The sequence below is a fragment of the Globicephala melas genome, chromosome 20, assembly GCF_963455315.2.
Source record: "Globicephala melas chromosome 20, mGloMel1.2, whole genome shotgun sequence".
In the NCBI taxonomy this organism is placed as follows: domain Eukaryota; kingdom Metazoa; phylum Chordata; class Mammalia; order Artiodactyla; family Delphinidae; genus Globicephala; species Globicephala melas.
In genome coordinates, this window is record NC_083333.1 from 14,332,036 (window position 1) to 14,352,084 (window position 20,049).

The window sequence follows — 20,049 nt, forward strand, 5'->3', positions numbered from 1 at the left end:
GCTCTGCAGAGATAATGGAGACCCTCAGAGACGATCTATGTCATGTATGCCCCTTCGTCTTCTTAATTTGTCTGTATTTTTACCTATATTTGCTTCCTTCATTATTCTATTTGAAGGAGTTATTACTCATCGCCAAAGTTAACCTTTCTAGCAGTAACTGCTGACTCCTTTGCTTCCTGGTTTTTTCTCTAGAAAAAAATTTTTGTTTGTTTGTTTGTTTTTTGCGCGGTACGCGGGCCTCTCACTGTCACGGCCTCTCTTGTCGCGGAGCACGGGCTCCGGATGCGCAGGCTCAGCGGCCGTGGCTCACGGGCCCAGCTGCTCCGTGGCATGTGGGATCTTCCCGGACCAGGGCACGAACCCGTGTCCCCTGCATTGGCAGGTGGACTCTCAACCACTGTGCCACCAGGGAAGCCCAATTTGTCTATATTTTTACCTATATTTGCTTCCTTCATGATTCTATTTGAAGGAGTTATTATTCATTGCCAAAGTTAACCTTTCTAGGAGTAACTGCTGACTCTTTTGCTTCCTGGTTTTTTCTCTAGAAAAAATTTAATTCCCTCTCTCATATATCCTCCTTCTCGCTCTCTCTCATTCTCTCTCTCTTTCTCCCCCCGCCCCCCAAACCCCAGGCTTTTCTCCCTGATATACAACTATGCCCACACTTTTCTGCCTCATCCTTTTCCCTTTTCTTTCTACACTGTTTATCTTTCAAGATCTGCCCCATGGGTCCCTATCTTCCCACTGCCTAAGTAGTTCCTACTCGCTCTGTCAAGTGGTCCTTGCCTTTGCTGTCCAGTGGAACCCTATGGGGGCCATAACTCATTCATTTTTAAATTTCTGGTTCCCAACAGACATCCTAGAACACTGCAAGAGTCCAGTGGGCATCTGCTAGTGGAACCAGGAAGGATGATGTGCGGGTGGTCCAGAGAGAAAGGAAGAGTAGAAGCAGGGACACGACGGCACTCTGTGGCGGGAAAGCAGGACTTGGCATCTGTGTGTCACGTGAAAAAAGGACTGGAGTTGCTCAAAAAATCTTCCCTGCTCCGGGTGTCAGGGACAGAATGCTGAGCTGGGCAGCACCTGTGTCTGACATAATATGTCATATATTACGGTCTTATGCTCGTGTGCTGGGAAGGAGCAGACTTGGATTATCTCGCTGCCCCAGGAAATAGCCATGTAGTAAGCGATAATGGGATCAATGTGCATGAACTGAAATTCTCTCTCCCCTCCCAGGGAAAAGAGCAGTGGGCAGAATTCTCTCTCAGGGAGAAGGTGTGTGGGCCTCAACGTTGGGGATAAAGAGAGACCTGTTAAATCAGGTGACGGCTTTGGGAGCTTCCAGAACAGAAGGTGGTGCCACAGCCCCCCAGGCTGGACCACTTTTCCACCTGCCTCTCTGGCCAATTATGCTAAGTGAGATTCTCTTCTGGTGTAAGAGGGACGTTACCAGCCCTTTCTTCAGGGCACAAAGCTGCACAAAGCTGCTTTCCGTTTTTCTTCCCACTTCTTTTTACTCACTGGCACTTCTGTGTCTTAGATTTTTTGCCCACGTTGCCGTTACAGCAACTTTCAACCATATAATGTCGTAGATATTTGGCATTGAGGATTTAACACTAGTGACTTCTGCTTTAGGCATCGTATCCCAAAGAGCCATGACATGGAGTAGTTTGTCATGTTGCTAAAGTATGAGTCTGTATGACCTGCTCTGTGATGGGGCGGGGGCGGGAGTTAGTTAGCAAGTTAGTGAGTCTGGTCACCTGCCTAACCTATGCATTTCATTATTGCTTTTTTATTCATTCATTCGACAAATATTCTTTGAGTATCTAGTATATGCCAGCCCCTATGTTAGGATGCTAGGTTGGCTATAAAGTGGGCAATGAAAAGGTTCTCTGCTCCCGTGGACTATACCATTGGGAGGAGGATGAGGGGAGGGAAGAAGAATAAACAAAACAATTAATTGCATGTGGTGATATGTTCTATGAAGAAAATAAAGCCGGGTGATGTGATGGAAAGCGAGAGAGAGAGGTGAGCATTGGAAAGGAGCCCTGCCCACTGCAGCCAGAAGGTGGAAGCAACCCACGTGTACGTCAGTGGATGGATGGATAAACAAAATGTTGTGTATTCATAAAATGGAATATTATTCAGCCATAAAAAGGAATGGAATTCTGATACATGCTACGATGTGGATGAATCTTAAAAACATTATGAATAAGCCAACACAAAAGGGTAAATATTGCATGATTCCATTTATATGAATACTTAGAAAAGGCAAATTCGTAGAGACAGGGAGTGGACTAGAGATTACCAGGGGCTGGAGGAAGGGGGAAGGGGGAAGTCATTTCTTGGTGGGTACAGAGTTTCTGTTTGGGGTGATGAAAAAGTTGTGGAAAGAGGCAGCGGTGGAGGTCACACAACACTGCGAATGTACTTCATGCCACTGATTTGTACACTTAAAAATGGCAAGTTTTGTATTACATATATTTTACCACAATTTAAAAAAAGAGGAAGGAGGGAGATTTGCAGTGAAGAGAGGAGCCGCCATGTGAAGATGGGGGGAGGGGACCATCCTGCTGGAGGGCACATCAAGGGCAAAGACGACAAGGCAGGAGAGAGCTCGGATTGGTTTTGGTTCTCCGTTGCTTTGTGCGTAGTAACGATCATGAAGTGTTAAAGATGCTTCTTTGTTAAAAAAAACAAAAAGCTTCAGAAAGGAAGTTGATGGTCACTCCTGGCAGGGGTAGTGAAGAGGTTTAAAAGCAATGGTACGGGCGAGTTTGGGGATTCTCAGAGCTCTCCAAATGCCTTCCTCAGGAAGGCAGAGAGTCCTCTGCAGCTCTCGGTTTGCAGGTCCAGCCTCCCATCCGGCTGTGAGCATCTTGATGCTGCCCAAGGTTGTACTGCTTCAATTCCGTGCCTCCTACCCTTGTATTTGGTGAGTGATGGGTGACTAAGTAGGCGGCCTGGGAGTCATTTACACGTGGGGCTGTGTAGGCTAACAGTGCTAAACGAGCAAGCAGGAGAAGTGGAGTCTTAGCCTCGTTCTGCCGTTAACTAGCTGTGTGTGTATAGACAAACGGCTTAGTCTATCTGGGCTTCAGATTCTTCCTCCGTAAAATGCATGCCTCGGACAAGGTTAGAGAAAACAGATATACAATACACATACTCCTTTTCACACGTCTGACAGTAGGGCCACATGGTGATGTGTGGACACCCCAGGCCTGAGTGGCCCTCCTCCAAGCCAATATTCCTTACAATTTTTTTTCAGTATTTACTTGCCTGGGGAGGTGGAAGAAGTTAAAAGCAACTGATTTTTTTTTTTTGTACTAATAAAAATTGTATTTATGAACTTACTTCAACAAGGCAAAGCAGAATCACTGCAAAATTGTTTGTGTGTTCTTGTTTCCTCTTTGGGTTTCTGTAGTCCACTTTAACGTGTATATAATAAAATAAATTTCTTCTTCTGAGAAAAAGGCACTGTATCATGGGATATTTAGATTGAGATTTTAAGTTCACTGCGACTGCCTGAGAAAGTTGTAAGAGGTTTCAGTAGAGCTGGGCTTTTAAAATTTTCGTGTCAAGGTGCTGTCTGCTTTGGTGGGAGTGGGACAAATCATATTTAACTGGTTGAGCTCGGTGATGTTTTAGTGTTCATTTTTTTAAAAAAATAAATTTATTTATTTATTTTTGCTGTGTTGGGTCTTCGTTTCTGTGCGAGGGCTTTCTCTAGTTGCAGCGAGCGGGGGCCACTCTTCATCGCAGTGCACGGGCCTCTCTCTCACTATCACGGCCTCTCTTGCTGTGGAGCACAGGCTCCAGACGCGCAGGCTCAGTAGTTGTGGCTCATGGGCTCAGTTGCTCCGCGGCATGTGGGATCTTCCCAGACCAGGGCTCGAACCCTTGTCCCCTGCATTGGCAGGCAGATTCTCAACCACTGCACCACCAGGGAAGCCCTAGTGTTCATTTTGGATCAGCATTTCCCAACAGCTGCCCGGAAAGCCTGGAACTCCTGTAGCTGTCCAGGGCAGACATTGCTAATGGATCACAGCACTCCTTCCTGCAGAGCCCAGATGGGACTCCAGCTTTCTCGCCATCACTTCCAGTTATGCATTCTATTGGCCATCCTTGGGCTGGGTGGATGCTGTGATTCCTTCTGACCTCAGTGTTGTAGAACTCTGTGATCTTAAATTTTGCATGATTTAAAAGTAATCACCGTTTGTCTGGGACCTAAGTAGCTGACATGTAATTTGGTTTCAGACATTTTGATGTTTATGTAAATGTTTGTGTAGAAGAAAATGATGTTGGAAGCTAGAAAAACCCCTCCTAGACATCTTTCCTGGTTTTATAGCGTTTAAAAGAAGTGACAATTGAAGGAAATTTTATGGAAATATTCTGGGCTACTGTCAACTAGTATGGAGAGCAACTGAAGACCTAGAATTCAGAGGGTGGTCCTAGAACCTGGATGGAAGGTTTTCAGGAACCAAACAGCTTTAGCAATGGATTGAGGTAGGAAATGATCTGAGAAGATCTGTTGACAACTGCAAAGGCTTTATTTATGTGAACTACACCAAGTGCCAATCTAAATTAGGTTGAACTTTGAAATAGCCAGTGCTGTAGCAGAATAGCTTTTGCTCCCAAAGGCTGACAATGAGAGTATTTAAGGGAGATGAACACAAGCTTTAGAGATGAAAAAAACATGGTTTTGAATCCTGACTTCTGCAATTACTTGCTGTGGCACCTTGAAATAAGTAATTCATCATCTTGGAGTCTGTTTGCTTATCTGGGCAATGAAGATACTTACCACTTAACTTTCGGCATGTGGTGAGGCTTAGGTAAGATATCAGTGGTGACACCTGCTGAGGCCCAGAGCAGGCATGGAAATACAGCCTGGGTGATTGCATCAAGCATGAGGAGTGCTTCACGGACACTTTCCAGTAAGGGGTCTGTGGTCGGAGCACTGATGAACTTGGAACCAGAAATTGGGTCTGTGGAGGAGAAACACGAATCAGCTGTACAAACCAACAGGAAAACAATATCAAGAGGCCAATCACAACTTAATCGAGGAAATGAAAATGGATACAACGGGTTTCTATCAAACGGGGTGGGTGGGGAGGGGAAGATTATCCTACCGTTGGGATTATAAATCGGTATGGCCATTTGGAAAGGCAGTTTGAAAGTTTTGTCCAATTCCACTCAGCAGTGTACCCCTCCTCCCCTATATGATGGTTCTGCCCTACACAAACCACCAGAAGAGGAGGAAACCCTTGCCCTGGTTTATTTATTCTTTATAAGTTACAAAGTCCTGTCATATGACATGTGCATTCATCTGTTTGTAATTTATTACCTATTGGAGTGTAAGCTCAGTGAGGTCAGTGTCTTTGTCTCTCATGTTCATAAACACACCATCATGAAATGCAGAACATGAGTGTATAGAAAAGATTCTAGAAAGTTCTAGAGAGAGAAGAAAAAAGAAAACCTTTCATATGAATCATAACAGCAATTCAGGAAATATGTTGTGTTTAAACATACGTAAATGATACCCTACTGTATGCATTATTCTGCAGCTTGCTTTTTCAGTCAGCATTTGGCTTGCAGGTCTAGCCATATAGGTACTTAGAGATCTACAGCTATTCTATTTAACTTCAGATTCTGTCATCACTGCTTTATTGCAGGGGTAGCAAACTCAACCTCTACAGAGGTTATGCAGGACACCTGAATGTGAGGCAGCCTTGGAGGAAGACGTGTTATAATCACGTCTTATGCCTGCCTAATTACATGACCATATAAAACGTTGTATATGCCAACTAAAATCACCAAACAGAACATTTACCAACATTATATTTTGCCTAAGAACTAGCAGTTTGCGAACTTTGTCATTGTTTTCTCATACTTAATGTTATGGGTAATCTTTCGTGGGTAACCATTGGTATTTTAGGTTATTTCCTCTTTCCCTCCCAAATTAGGACTAACTTGGGTTACAAATTTGGGGATTAACTTGAGAACACAGGAGGTAGGGAAAGGAAGATCGAAATGTCAGTTGCATTTCTTAAAGCTGATTGGAGAAAGTGGTTTTAGATCTGTGGCCAAAGGCACTTATAGTCTCTCCTCTTGATTTTGACAGAATCACGGGCAGAGTCACAGTTCACCTGCACATCTCCACCTGAGGTTGGACTCCTACCACCTGGCAGGTAAGGAGACACGATGCATACTTTTTATAGCTTATGAATTTGACCAGACAGGAGTAGGAGCTGAGCCAGGCAAGCTCAGTTCCCTCTTTCAGAAGCAAATATCAGATAAAGCACTACTCTTAGGCGAAGAAATTAGTAGAGGTGGAGACAAAAGCTAGGAGTGTTATCCTCACAGAAGTTCCTCTTCACTGAAAGCATGAGACTAGTAGGGAGGTTGATTCCCTTAAAAGATAACCAACATTTGGTCTCTGGAAACTTGCCTTCCTCCTCCTCTTTCTTCTCCTTTTCTCTCTTTCATGTAACACATTTAACTAGGACAACTCTTGATCTTGGTTTCTTTTCATTAATTTTTCCAGCTACATGGAGAAAACCTTTTCATTGCTAGCTTTTGGTATTTCTATGAGTCATGGATTCTTTCTTCTGATACATCTTTTTTTTTTTTTTGCGGTACGCGGGCCTCTCACTGTTGTGGCCTCTCCCGTTGCGGAGCACAGGCTCCGGACGTGCAGGCTCAGCGGCCACGGCTCACGGGCCCAGCCGCTCCGCGGCATGTGGGATCTTCCCAGACCGGGGCACGAACCCGTGTCCCCTGCATCGGCAGGCAGACTCTCAACCACTGCGCCACCAGGGAAGCCCTGATACATCTTTGATTACTGTTTTTATTCTATTAGCTTTGATCTGTTCTCTGATTCATTATCATTTCTCTTACAATTTTCAACTCTTTGTTTTAAAATTATGTTGATTTCCGTAGGTTTTTTTCATCCCCTCTCATACCTTCATTTTCCTCCTAAAATTCATGTCTCCAGCCCAGACTTCTGTCCTAAGCTTCAGATACATATATCCAATTGTTGTCAAGTTCAATGTATCAAAAAGAAGTTCTTTTTTAAAATTATTATTTTTTAAATTTATTTTTAAAAATTGAAGCATAGTTGATTTACAATATTGTGTTAGTTTCAGGTATACAGCAAAATGATTTGGTTATACATATATATGTATATGTCTGTATTCTTTTTTCTATTATTTTTCATTATGGTTTATTACAAGATATTGAATATAGTTCCCTGTGCTGTACAGTAAATCCTTGTTGTCTATCTATTTTATATATAGGAGTGTGCATCTGTTAATCCCATACTCCCAATTTACCCCTCCCCCACATTTCCCTTTGGTAACCGTAAGTTTGTTTTCTATGCCTGTGACTCTGTTTCTGTTTTGTAAATAAGTTTATTTGTACTATTTTTTAGATTCCACATATAAGTGATATCATATGATATTTGCTTTTCCCTGCCTGACTGACTTCACTTAGTATGATAATCTCTGTGTCCATCCACATTGCTGCAAATGGTATTATTTCATTCTTTTTTTATGGCTGAGGGTTGTATATATATGTCTTACATCTTCTTTATCCATTCATCTGTCAATGGATACTTAGGTTGCTTCCGTGTCTTGGCTACTGTGAATAGTGCTGCTATGAATATTGGTGTGAGTGTATCTCAAAAAGAAGTTCTTATCTTCGTCTTAAAACTTGTTCCTTCTCCTGACTTACAGCCTATATACCCTTTAAACCACGTGGATTGAAAAATCATGTCTTCTTTTCAGGATTCATTGAGAAGATTAGATGAGATAATGCAAGTGGCTGCTGCTTAGCTGTCAAGAAAAATGGGGACATAAAAGTCTTCTTGCAGAATGTGAGCCTGCATTAGACTGTAAAGCACAGCTGTTATCCTAGGACTCCTTCACTTCCTGTGTTATGTTCAGAGCTTTCCTTTTATTCTTGGTAGATTCCTAAGAAAGACTGAAAGGCAAGGAAAAGTTTTGCGTCCTTATATACGTCTTAAAACATCTGTATTGTTTCTCATATTCAATTTATGATTTAGATGGGTATAAAATTCCAGGCAGTAAGTTCTGGCGGTAAGTTTTCCCCCAGAATTCTGAAGGTTTTGCTCCATTATATTCCAGTGTCTGATGTTGCTTATAAGAGGCTTGTTGTGTTTCTGATTTCTTTTCCTTAGCATATAACCCATTATTTTTTCCTTTCTGGGTATTTTTATTTTTTAATTTATTTTTTAGTGTAGTTATATACCAATTTTACTTTTAAAAAAACAAGTCTGGGTGGGCAGGGGAGTTGCCACACAGGGTGGAAAGAAGCATAAGAGTAGATCAGGTGGTTTCAAAGATCCTCAGAGAAGCGCTCAGAAACTCTATTCCAACCAGGTCCTCATTACCTCTGGGTATTTTTAGAACCCTTTCTTTATCCCTGGGGTTCTGAAATTTCAAAACAGTGTGCCTTATTTGACTTTTTGTTATTCATCTTGCAGGGTGTTTTATGGGCCCCTTCAATCTGGATACTTATTGGCTTTCAGTTCTGAAAAGTGCTTTCCTATTATTTCCTTTGATGATTTCCTTTTCTTTATTTCCCCTGTGGTTTGAAAGCCCAACTATTTTGATATTGTAATTTCTGAAAAAAAACCTCTTTTCCTTCCTCCACTCTTTTCTACCTCTTGATCTTTTGGTCCATTTCTGGACTGTTTCCCCAACTTTATATTCTATTATTGAATTTTTGTTATCAAATGTTTTGATTTTCAAAAGTTTTCTCTTTGTTTTTGAAATGACCATTTGGGTAGTGTGCTGTTATTTTTGTAATACGCAGTGTATAGGGGCGGTATCTCCTTTCACTCCACCAAAGTCTATTTACAGATTTTTCTTCTACTCCTTTAGTCGTGTCTGAATCATCCAGGTTTCTTACTTATATTTATTTGTTTTGCTCTTTTTCTTTCAGAGGCCTTTCTCAAGTGTCTGCTTGTCCTTTGCTGGCCATGTCTTTTTAAGGTGGCAAAATATACTTAATGTAGGATTTACCATTTTAACTATTTTTTTTTCAGTATACAATTCAGCGGAATTAAGTAAATTTCCATTGTTGGGCGACCATCCCTACTATCCATCTCCAGAACTTTTCCATCATCCCAGACTGAAATTACGTACCTATTAAACCGTAACTCCCTATTTCCCCCTCCCCCAGCCCCTGGTAACCATTATTTGACTTTGTCTTTTGATGAATTTAACTATTCTAAGTACTTCAGGTGAGTGGAATCATACAATGTTTGTCCTCTTGTGTCTGGCTTATTTCACTTAACATAATGACTTTAAGGTTCGTCCATGTTGTAGCAGGTGTCAGAATGTTATACCTCGTAAAGGCTGAGTAATAACCCATTGCCTGTCTATACCACATTTTGTTTATCCGTTCATCCGCTGATGGACACCTGGGTCGCTTCCATGTTTTCCTTCTGTGAGTGACGCTGTTGTGAACATGGGTGTACCTATATCTGTTTGAGTCCTTGCTTTCAATTCTTTTCATGTATTTTTGAAAGTGAGACAGTAAAAAATTATTAGAGACTGTGTGTGTACATGCGTGTGCTGCTTGTCTGGGAGCTCCCAGTGGATGAAAGGGTGTCAAAATCACTGTCTGTTAGCGGATCCCAGGAAGAGAATATCCGTTCAAAGGTGTATCTGTGCGGGACAGGCTTTCTCTACATAGGGCAGGAGTATTGGAACATTTACAACATACAACACAGCGCTCCATGCCTACAACTTACGGCGTGAATGGTGTGTGGGCGACATTCTTTCTCACCTTCCAGGTGTAATTTCCCTATACTTTGGTATTTCTTTGATACTTGTGACTGTGATTTGGGAGGCCAGGGATGGGATGCAGAGGGAGATTTACAATTATATGTTTGTGCTCAAGTTGCCTGGATTCTTGGAAATTCCTCTAATATATATGTTTTCAGTCAGCCCTGGAAGTAGAGATCATATTTTATGAGCACCAGCTACTTATATAACTGTGTAGATAGTTCAGGATTAAGTAAATGTTAGCTCCATCTTGGAATGTAATGAAGACGCCTACAGGGAACAGAGTGGAGGTGGTCTCCAGGAGGCTGGGATTCTGGCTCAGGTCCGGCCTCCACCCCTGTGGTCTGTTTTCAGAGGCTCTGCTCTGGCCTTTGCAGCCAGCAAGCTCTCCAGTCCAGTAGGTTTCCTATGAAAAAATTCACTTTTGAGTTTTTATTTAAGTGTCTTTTTTTAAAGTAAGAATAACTTCCATTGGAGCCTTTCTCACAGACAGGGTCATGATATCGTTACCTCGATGCCTGCTTTTGAGCAAAGCACAGGGATGAGGACAGGAGGGGTAGGGGGCAGAGCCTGAGCAGCTGGTGTTTGTTTCAGCCTCTTCCTGGGCCGCTTCAGAGCCGTCACAGAATAGGGATGCGGCATCACCACTCCCTGCACAGCCCCGGTGCGAGGCTTGAGGTGTGATGTGCGGATACGGTGGTGTGTTTGCACTGGCTTTTATTTATTTATTTATGTAAATTTTTTTCTTTTTTTAAAAATAGATTTATTTTATTTATTTATTTATTTATTGGCTGCATTGGATCTTCCGTGGCTGTGCGTGGGCTTCTCTAGCTGCCAAGGGCTGCTCATTGCGGCGGCTTCTCTTGTTGTGGAGCACGGGCTCCAGGCGCTCAGGCTTCAGTAGTTGTGGCACATGGGCTCAGTAGTTGTGGCTCGCGGGCTCTAGAGCGCGGGCTCAGTCGTTGCTCTGCGCATGTGGGATCTTTCCGGACCAGGGCTCGAACCCATGTCCCCTGCATTGTCAGGCGGATTCTTAACCTCTGCGCGCCACCAGGGAAGCCCCTGTGCTGGCTTTTAGATGATGCTCTTTCTAATCTCACTTTTCTGCTGCTGGGGAGTTTATGTGAAATCAGTGCATGTCTACTTCAGTTTTGCTCCCATTGATGTTATCGGTGTTCATTTATTTACTTCACACCTTTTTAGATGGATGATGTAAGATTTGTCCGTTTCTTTCTTGACGTCTTGCACTTTTGTCAGCAGAACGCCATCTGCCATCATTCCGTAGTGGTGCTTGTGGATGTGTTTCAGAAACTGGTTGATGTCCTGTGAACCAGATTTGCACAAGCCTCTGCAGTTTCTGCGAATGAGTGGAAGATGGTTCCCAGGGCCTGCTTTCACGGACAGCGATGGTTAAACCTCCAGAGGTCTGATAGCCTAATGTGGACACAGGTGGAAGCAAACTCTGCAGACAGGCAGGAGAACTTTTGACAGTGTCTCTGCTTCCTTCATCCTTTGGAACCAACGAGAAATGTGACATTTCCTCCAGGAAATGTCAAATATTTCCCCATCAGATGCTTCTTCACAATTCTTTCTTTTTCATTGCATTTTATTTTTCACTCAGATAAAATTTACCAACAGTGAATGCACAGATCTTAGCCTCATACTCTGATGGGTTTTGACAACTGTATCCACTCATGTAACTCACACCCCAGCAAGACAGAGAATATCTCCTTCATGCCAGCGAGTTCTTTGTGTCCCACTCAGTCAATCCGTGCCTCACAGCCATCACCGCTCTGATTTCTGTCACCAGAGATCCGTGTTACTGGGTCTAGAGTTTCACATAAATGCAACCGTCCATTGTAATCCTGCACTGCCCATCCCTCTGTGTCTGGCTTCTTTTGCTCACCCATGTAATTGCGTATATTAGCAGTTTGTTCTCTTTATTGCTGAGCCCTCGTCCACAATATTTTTTATCGTGGGATATACTACTTAAAAGGAAAACCCTTTCTCTACCCACAGAATAGTTCTGCCACCAAATGGCTGGGTTCTCCCCTACCATTAAACAGTTCTGACACCAGCTACCCAGACTCAGCACTGACTCTGTAAGGACCCAGTCCCACAAGACCGTCCCCCATGTCAGACACCAATTGCAGGTCCCAGGTGGTCACTCGTACTTCTGATCAACCATGTATAAATCAGAGGTTCCCACGACCCTCTCCTCAGTTTTGATAATTTGCTAGAATGGATAACAGAACTCAGGGAGACACTTATTTACATTCACCAGTTTATTATAAAGGATATGATAAAGGGCACCAATGAACAGAAAACATCCTGCTAAGTGAAAGAAGCCAGGCACGAATGGCCACGTAACGGATGACTCAATCTGCATGAAATATCGGGAATAGGCAAATCTCTGCAGAGAGGAGGCAGCGTAGAGGCTGCAGGGACTTGGGGGAGGGGAGAATGGGGCGTGACGGCTTAATGAGTGGGGTTTCTGGACAGTGCGGATAATTGTTCAGTACTGTGAGTATCCTAAATGCCACTGAACTGTATGTATACTTTAAAATGGTTAAAATGGCGAAATTATGCCGTGTGCATTTTACCACACACACACAAAATATCCACCCCATTGCATAGGCGGGAAAACTGAGTCTCAGATATGCAAAGGCTTAATCCAGGTTCACACACAGAGAGAGCATCAGAGCTAGGGATTAATCCATCTGATTAGGCCAGCTGTGCGCTAAGTGCCGCAAATACAGAAAATATAGAAATGAAGGGCGCAGACCTCTCCCTTTGCCTCCCCACTGAACCTCCTTTCCTGGCCTTTACTGGTTTTCCCCTCTGCTTGGACTGGGCTAGCAGGTGCAGGGCGAGCTCTGCACCTGTAAGCCACACCATCGCCACTGCGTTCCTGGTGACAAGGCGCTCAGGCTGGTCGAGTCCAGGCTGAGCTGGCGTGGTGGCACCATGCACACGGAGACTCAGCCTGCTCTGGGCTTTGGCTCCAACCCTTCCGGATAGGACACAGCTCTGCCACGCCCTCCAGCCCCTATCCCTCCTCTGCCAGCTGGAAGGCTCTCTCCTGTCAGCAGGTGGTCACCCTGGAAGTCTTTGTTCTACTAATCCTAATTCTCTTGTAGGAACGGAAAGGCTGCCTCTGAAATTAGGCCGCCTGCCATGAGAGAAAGTTGGGTGGGCATTTGCTCAGCAGCAGACATCCACTGCTCAGTGCTTCTGTCCTAAAAGGTTTTTTGTCCTCTCATAGCTTTTGGGCTCAGTGACTTAATCCTTCTGGATTTTTGTCCCCGGTACCCTTAACTCCTGGAGCCTTGTGAGGCTATAAATCACTGAGAATCCTGCAGAAAGGAAGCAGAAGGGCAGAGTGCGAAGTTGAAATAACTAAGTCTTTATCACCAAGGCCCACCTGCCATTCCGTCCCAACTCTTTTCCATCTTATTCCGTCTGAATTTTCCTGCGTATGTATCACTTCCCTTCCAGTCTGTCCTCCGGGCCTGTGAAGTTGTCCCCAAGGGCTGGACTCAGCATAAGAAGGGAGGAGTTGGGATTTATCTACAAGGGACCACTCTGCCTTTGAAGGTCAAGAGTCTTCCAACTGGGACAAATAGGCAGGGGCTTGGAGAAGGGTCCCCCTTTGTGCTTGGGCCCTTGCTTCCCTCTCCCAGACAGGCAGGGTCCCATCCACGTTCCTTGGTGCCACTTTCATCTTTTTCCCACATACACTCAGCAAAGGAGGAATCTTCCTGCAGTACAGAGCTCACTCCCCAAGAGGAGACCCAATGGGCAAGATGCTTTATAGCTCGACGTCTAGATATCAGAGAGGAGCTGGACGTGTCTTCCTTTGTTCAGATAAACCGGAAAGCTCTGATGAGACAAGATAATAAGCTCGTGGAGTCTATCAGGAGCAGAAGCGTGAGACTGTTCTAGTGTCATAGACTCACGCAGAGACCAAACCTGATAGACTGTGCGTGAAAATGTCCAAGGCCGTCCTAGCCTTTAGTTCATACCCAGAGATATTGGTCCCTTTGTTTATTTTCCGATGGATGTATGGATTTTATCAATGCTAAGTAGACAGAAGCTGGCTCTGTCCCGGGGGAAATCCCATGGATAAATTGATTTCCTCCTGACCCAGAAAGAGGGACTTTCTGGGTGCAGCAGTTTGTACATCTTAATTTTCCTGCTCCTGGAGGCCAAAGATCCAGTGAGTCCTTTCTGAAGGTGACTTCTTTGCTTTTACTCAAAATGGCCAAGCCACACAGGCTCCTCTCACATTTCTAAGTGAGGGGTAAGCTGCTCTGAGTACGAGCCCAGGCACCCCTCGCCGCACGTGAAAATTTGATCCGTGCACTAAAGACTGTCTTGCTTAATGCAGTCGGGCCCTTTGTCCGCAAGAGCTAATACCCTTTTGGGAAATGCTGTGACTTAAGCTGAAATGTCAGGGAAGGAGAGGGTAGAGAGGGAATGCGGACCTCTGCCATCCAACCTCCTTTCTCCAGCCACTTAATAACTTGGCTAAAAGCCACAATCATTACAGAGCCATCAGCCAGGCTCCAGCCCCTCGCTGCCTTCCCAAGCAATCAACAGGATTTAGTGAGCCACCAGTTGGAATTTATGTCACTTAAAAAGTGTGGTTTCTTAGACCAGTCCTACAGAGACCGATTACAGAGCCCTGGGCACTTTGATTAGCTTCCGTTTGGAGACCAGGAGGCTGTGGATGGAGCCAGCTGTTAGGCCTTCCGAGTGCATACCTAGAAAAAGTAGGCACCTAGCTCACGGCCCGCTCATCTCCACGTTGTCCTCGCTAAACGTGACTCTTCCGTCATTTCATAGCACTTTTTGTTTGATGGAGCTGTGATTGAGAGGAAGGAGAACCGTCAGAGCCTCTTAAATGTTGCCACGCTTTTTACATTCATTATTTTTATAACAACTTCATGAAGTAGTTATGATTATGCCTCATTTTGCACACGAGGAAAATGAGGCAAGGCCACCTTCTGCCTCAGCGGGAGTTGAGAGTAAGCCCCATGCGTGCGGCATCTAGGATCTCACCTTCCCAGGAGACCTATCAACCATCGACAGGGCCTGGGGAGGAGGCTTCAGATTCTGGAGTAAGACCTAGCTTCCCCAAAGCTCCTCCTGTCCGGTGACAGAATCCAGAGTTAACCCCTGACACCCAAACTTTCCTGGGTTTCAACACTTTTGGCCCCGCTACTACTGTCTTCAGTCCTTCACACTAATCTCCTGTCTTCCTTTTCTCTGTTCATGTCCACCATATACAAAGCCCCAGATTCCCAGATCTTACCTCTGGCTCGTGGAATCCCTAAAGTGGTCCCACATCGCTGTTGTATTGTGATTGTATCTCCCACCCCTCCCCGACTCATGGAAACTGTCTCCTGTAACTTCCAGAATTCCAGGTTCATCTCAGCAAAATCCTCTATATCCTCAGCATCTTGTCTGGGTCAGAGGGGTCCCCTCATTCTTCTAGCTCTAATGGGAGCCTGGCTCTCGCTGAGGCCAGTTCCCTTTGCAGCTCTCTGACTGATGACTGTGTCTCTCCCGTCCTTCTCCCTTGAACCCCTGGGCCTCCTGGTTTCTCGTGTCTGCTTCCAGACCAGCCTTCCTTCCACAGTCACTAAGACCTCGTCTTATTCTCCTGCTGTCAGGCTACATCAGTCCCGACCCTTTAGCTCTGCTTTCCTCTGCCAGCTCCTCTGGTCTTGCCTCTCTTTTCTTGACAGTTTTGTGTCCGGGGTGGCTATTTCACTCTCTCCAACACCAGTCCCATCTTAATTCTTGGTGATTTCCACATACTTTCCGGTAATTCTCTTAGTTCTTAAATTCCCCTCCTCCTCCAAGCTTATATTCCACTCTCCTTTAGCAGGTGACCCTCATGGCCTTGTCATGACCAATCATTGCCACGTTCCATAATCTCTACTTCATACAGCTCTCTCTGACCACCACCTGTTTTTCAACCCACTCCATCTAAATAGTATCTGATTCTGGCGATCGTTCAGTCTCACAGGGACGGTCAGTCCATTGATCCCACCACTTTTCCCCTTTGGATGTTACTGCTTCCCTCCCATCTGGTTGAAATTCCATGGTTGAACATTATTTTTACTCCCTTGCATGTGCCCTTGACAACCTTGTCATTTTTACTTTGTGTTACTGTCCCTGCTCTGTGCCCGCACCCATCAGCTGACTATGACTGCTAGATAAAACCACAATCACAGCGAAGCTGAATCTCTTTTGTTTTGATGCATAACTACAAGCTTAGGGCCGCCAGCAGTCCTATCATATCTCCCTGGCCACTCACTCGCCTTCTCTCCAAGATTCTATTTTACGCCTTCTCTTACCTCGAAATCTCCCAAACTTTCTCACCTATCCACACTCTCAGACAGGACCTTGCTTCCTCTCTCACTGGGAAAATAAAGCAATAGGAAGAGGGTTTTGTCAGGCTCCCACCACCAAATCTACTCACTCCCTAGCATCCGTACCGTATGCTCTGCCTTCTTGCCTTAGGCCTTCCAAGTGCATACCTAGAAAAAGTAGGCACTTAGCACACGGCCCGTGTGTATAGAGGACCTGCCCGTGAGCCCACGCATGCCAGTCATGCCCTCGCACATTCATCCTGTCCCTTCCCCACTACTCTGTGACATCACACCAGCAAGCTGGCCCCTCTCTTTCCAGCCTCACTCTCCCCGCTTTCTACTGGATCATTTTCATTAGTAGACAAACCTACTGTAATTTGTTCTATCTTAATGAGAAAGCCTCCTGTTGACCCCGTGTTCCCTACCAGCTACCACCTACTTTCTCTGTTCCCTTTTGGGTTTAGCAATAACCTTGACCAGAACATTTTTGTTGGAATGATTGGGGCAAAGCCTAATTGGAGTGGGTTTAAGAGAGAAAAGGAGAAGAGGTGTTGGAGCCAGTGAGTCTAGACTATTCTTTCAAGGAGTTTCCTGCAAAGGGGAGCAGCAGACCTCTCTTATACCAGCAGTCAAAGTTAGTTGAAATTTAGTGAGTTAAAGTTACAGGAAATGAAGCCAGGAAAGTAGGTTAACATTGATCTGACGCTCGCTAGAAGCCAGGCATGTTCACAGGACCGAGTGGCAGATGATTGTAGAGAAATACAGAAGTGTGTCCCTTGTCTCAAAGAGCTCTGGCCGAGCAGGAGAGACAGTGAGGTGAACAGGAGAGACTGGGCGGGCTGGGGACTCGATGGCTGCTAGCAGCCAGACAGGGGCCTTGCTCTGTCTTTATCGGCCCGAGGACCTCAATTTGCAGACACTTGACTCTTTCAACTCTCACCCTGTGTCCTTCTTAACCTCACCTGAGCTGGACCACATCTTGTCAGACAGACCATGTGTGGGACTCACCTGAGGGCAGACCTGGCCCTGTGTGAGACGCAACAGCCTCCTTCCTCCAGCTCTTAGGGCTCCGATGTTGGATTCTTATGGTGCGATTGGCTGCACTGGTCTCCTGGTGCTGTCTCATGGGAGGCCAACCAACCAACTCCAGCCGCCCTCTGAGGCTGTTAAGAATGTCTTTCTCCATCCAAGGAATGGGACCAGCTCTCTATACCTGTCAGTCTCAACCCCACACCTGTTGCAACACAGACAGATGCTATCAACACACCTGTGCCCACCCTACCTCCTGGCTTTAACTGTCCAACTTCCTCGCTCCCTTCAAAAGCATATCGGAATACAAGTGACTGGGCGTAATAACAAAGTTATTCCAAGGAGAACTTTGGTGCTGCTCTGATTAGTTTTAAAAGTAAAGTACTTGTAAGCACTGATTCTCTAACCGCCATTAGTAACTTATTAGTAGCATCCGACATTACAAGGAGTCAGGACAATCCCTGCAGTTGAAAAGTGCAATTGCACAGGCAGCTAAGTGCGAGCAGGGGCCAGGCGGATTGCTCGAGTGGGTGCAAGGGCTGGCCGAGGACTGTGGCAAACTTGAGAGCCTGTGTCCGTCAGCAGGGGCAGAAGACCGCTCTCCTCCAGTCTGTCGCTACAGCTCAGATAGGACCCATCTTCTACATTTTCAAAAGAAGCTGGGAGTTCACATTTTAAGGGGAACCTTCTGATTTTTAAATACTGAAATGTAATTCAAAACCTCCAGAAACACTGTGCATGACAAACAAAATACAACTGCGAGATGAGTTTGATCCGTGGGCAGGTATCCTGCTCTCCTGCTCTCCTACGTCTGGGTCTGTGCGTTCCCAGCTTGGCCTCCTTGCTGTCTCTCCGGCTCTTTGTCGGTCTGAGACCTCGCACAGCTGCCCTCCCAGGCCCATATTTCAGCGCCATGCCCTGGAAACCGGGCGTCAGCCCTGCTGTCAGAGGAGGGGCTCCTACGTCGCCAGAAGCAGAGGGACGTGGGGGGAGAGTGAAGGTGGTGCTTTTCATAACTAACACCCTCATGCACCACTTGCCCCATGAGGGACGTGGTGGAAGGCTGGATCACGGTGACATCTCCAGAGCGCGGAGAGGCCAACTGAGGAACCGCCGGCTCAGTTCTGCCATGAGCTTCAGGATGTCTTGTGATCTGAGTGCCGGCTGATGGTGGCACCTGTGTCAGCATAACAGCCTCTGCAGGTGCGGGGACACCAGCTGGTGTGGCCTGGGGCTCCATGCTGCTGGGGCGGCCAGCTGGCCCGGGAGGCAGGGAGTCCAGCGGCCAGGGCCTCAAGATGCATCTCCAAGGCCAGCTGCACTTCACCTGGAGTCACAGGGACACAGAATGGGGCCAGAGGGGCTTCGGAGAGGGTGGCTCACCTCCCCCTACACCTCCACCACTGTCCTGCCGCCACCAACCGACACATCAGCTGGGACCGAGCGGGTGCTGAGGTTTGCTTTTATTTGTGGGGCGAGACTGTTTTCTGTTGGGGGGCAGGCCTGCGCATCAGACTGCTCTTCTCTTTTAAAGAAAGAGAAAACAGTAAGGCGTTGATGAGTTTGCTGAGAAACGGAATCTCTGGTCCCTAAACGGGAACTCCACGAGCTCGGGGAATATTCCCTGTGAAATCACGAGGTTCAGCACAGTGGCTGGCCCATAGTTCAAGAAATATTGTTGAATGGACAAAAGAAAGAAAGGAAGGGAAGGAGGGAGGGAGGGAGGAAGGAGGGAAGGGAGGAAGGAAAAGAAAGAAAGGAAAGAAGAGAGGGAAAGGGCGAGGGAGGGAAGCAGGGTAGGGGTGGGGTCTGTGGGAGTTGACCCCAGATGTGAAGCCCTGTGGAACATATGATAAAGACTGTTTTGTTTCGAGAGGGGGGCTGTTGAATACCAGCTCAGGCCATTCTCTTATACCAGCGACACAGAGAACGGGGGAAGGGAAAGCCTGCGCAGAATTATGTATATATTTTTACTGCTGAGCACTTAGGCAGTTCCTTTCGGTTAAAATCCATAGTTTCCCTCCCATCTGGAAAGAAGTGGTTTCAGTAATGTGGCAGTTTCGATTTTGAGCCAGAGAAGTCATTTAGGAACAGAAAAAGGAAACACTTCTTTAAGAATGACCATACCATTTCAAGCCCCAAATGATCATATTAAGGGTTTAGTTAATATTACACCTGCTCTGAAAAGGGGAGACAAAGGCAGAACGGCTTGTCATGCAGTCCTGCTGAGTGGCCAACCAGTGGGCGCTGTGAAGTCGGCTTTCTCTTCAAGGCGGTGGGCCCTGGTTCCTGAGCGTTGCCGCAGCTCCCCGCAGCGTGGATGTTTCTGGAGCTGAATGAATAGAGGGCCTGCATTTCTCTGGCTACTGAACTCAAAGCACAGACCGGGTTCTCTCCACTTCATCTCACTCGTGGGTACCACACCTCCAGAAGCAGTAATGGTACCATTTATTAGCAAGCTTCATTCCATCTAGAGGAGGGGCTGCCATTTTGTCCTGGGAAGGAGAGTATTATATTCTTTTCTTCTCATGCAAAGCCCTCAGCGATTTACTCCTTCTCTTCATCCAGTGGATGCTGTGGGGTTATCTTCCACTTGCCCCCAAAGCAGTCCTCCAGGCAAACCACAATGAACCTAAGGGCTGCTGTAGGAGGGAACTATTTTCTCCCTCTTCTCATTGGAAGCACACTTCCAACCTTCTCTCCAACCTCCTTGCTGTTTCTTCTCTGCAGAGGAAGAGCGACATACCCAAACGCTAACAATGGAGAAAGTCTGCCTGTGTAGTCCAGTCTCCTTCTTGCTTCTCTCTTGGATCCTGGCTTGTGTC

General features: G+C 45.9%; 1 long non-coding RNA gene and 1 other non-coding gene across 2 annotated transcripts in view; one reads left to right on the plus strand and one right to left on the minus strand.

Moving 5' to 3' along the window:
* The first annotated feature begins 6,119 nt into the window (after window positions 1–6,119).
* LOC115855811 (uncharacterized) overlaps window positions 6,120–20,049 on the plus strand; it is a 203,696-nt gene continuing 189,766 nt past the window's right edge. The window contains exon 1 of the long non-coding RNA XR_009560299.1: window positions 6,120–6,188. This is a non-coding gene — a long non-coding RNA (uncharacterized lncRNA). The remainder of the gene's footprint in view (window positions 6,189–20,049) is intronic.
* On the minus strand, window positions 8,337–8,416 carry LOC132594360 (small nucleolar RNA ZL8). Its single transcript, XR_009560513.1, has one exon. It is a non-coding gene; the product is annotated as a small nucleolar RNA ZL8 (small nucleolar RNA).